Raw genomic sequence first — 282 nt, 5'->3', positions numbered from 1 at the left:
TTTTTTTTTTTAATAAAAATGACAATGAAGTCCCTTAAATAGCAAAAATTATTTTGGCGAAATACCATTGATAAATGGAAAATTTTTAGGGGAATTTGAATGAATTAGCCTTAATAGGGTTGGCATCCCTGATCGAGTCACAACAGTTTAAGTGCAACTGTATTAAATTAACCTGTCTGACTTTTCATCTCGTACGATTAGTTGTGGGAAGAATAAATAGTGATGGGCGAGTCAGATATTTTTAAACGATCGAGAGAATCGCCATTGTTGCAAAATTACTAT

The sequence above is a fragment of the Rhagoletis pomonella genome, unplaced genomic scaffold, assembly GCF_013731165.1.
Source record: "Rhagoletis pomonella isolate Grant_MI unplaced genomic scaffold, Rhpom_1.0 Rhpom_scaffold_00003, whole genome shotgun sequence".
Classification (NCBI taxonomy): Eukaryota; Metazoa; Arthropoda; class Insecta; order Diptera; family Tephritidae; genus Rhagoletis; species Rhagoletis pomonella.
The sequence above is the reverse complement of the archived record's forward strand: the minus strand, read 5'-3'. Positions refer to the sequence as shown.